This window comes from Chenopodium album, chromosome 2 (genome assembly GCF_948465745.1).
Source record: "Chenopodium album chromosome 2, dcCheAlbu1.1, whole genome shotgun sequence".
NCBI classification, from domain to species: Eukaryota; Viridiplantae; Streptophyta; class Magnoliopsida; order Caryophyllales; family Amaranthaceae; genus Chenopodium; species Chenopodium album.
Genome location: NC_137835.1, coordinates 63,779,200 through 63,780,517, shown reverse-complemented (window position 1 = coordinate 63,780,517; position 1,318 = coordinate 63,779,200).

Here is a 1,318-nt window from a genome sequence, read left to right as displayed (position 1 = left end):
TGAAAAATTCAAAAATATTTTGACGTAAGTTTCTTTCTCCTTATCTTATGCATTGAGGACACCTTAGCCTACTCTCACCTTTCTCGCCTTTACATTACAACCCTTTCCAAGTCCTTTTGACCCTTGTGGTTGAGTCACTAGTCGGTGGAGGGAGTTGTAGGTCAAGCTTATAGAGCAGGATGCAATAGTTGAGACGTCGAGAAACCTTAAATCTATTTCTTTTTTCGGTTCCTTTGAGGAACCATAGAGATGCTTGCTAAAATTATATTTGAAGCTAATTGAGAGAATATGCTAAAAATGTTTTGAGATGAAAGTGAATTGAGTCTTGATAGCTCTCTATACTTAGCATGTCCTATGCTTTAATCAACCCTAGATATCTCGGAACGTGCTTACCATTGTTTGTTTAGGAAGCTTGGTATCTACTTGTGTTTTTGTCTATTTGCGAAAATCCATTGTAAGAGCAATTTTCTTCCTTTTCGTTTTAACTTTCTCTTTTCTCTAATTTTGTGCGTTGCCTCATTTTACTTGAGAGTTATGGGTTTTTCTCTTAGGAAAACTTACGAGAGCATTACTCGTCCTCTAGAGCGATCTAGAAGTTTAAATGGCTTGTCTTTTATTGCTAAAATTGACCGTGGTTCCAACAAAAGTGAGTTAATGTACATTATCTTATTCTCTAGTTTTCTCGTTTCTTGTTTATATTAAATAATGTCATCATCTTTTCATTAGCTTTGATTTTGTTTTGCTCGAGGACGAGCAAAAGTCTTGCTTGGGGGAATTGACGAGGGGTGAACTAGGTCATTGAAACTAATCCTCCCTCGGTCAAATTAAATTAATAAACACTTAACCAACCTAAATACTAGTATAGAGGCAAGTCAAGGGTTGAACCCAAAGGAACGGTAATGTTCAAGCACTCTCAATTATGTGCCTAACCTAGGTCGAAGACAAAAATAAAGCTAAACACTAACCAATTACCAAAATGAAGTACCAAACAAATAAAGCACTAGGGAATGGGGATCAACAAGTAATCATGACAATTGTATCAACTCGCGAACAACATGCAAATCAATGGTTGCGAAGACTAATGGAAGAGCAATAAAAAAAGCTCAACAAGCTATCTCCAAGCGGTCTAACTAGCGCCAACTACGAGAGACACTAACTAGGAACGTCACAAATCAAACTCAATCGAAAATTGTAAGCTATAAATCAATGGTCCGTATCAATGTAAACTCACAATGCAATCTAGCATAATTCTCAAGGCCTATCAAATTACACGCATGCACAATTACATTAATCACTTTAATCTCCACAATTAATAAAC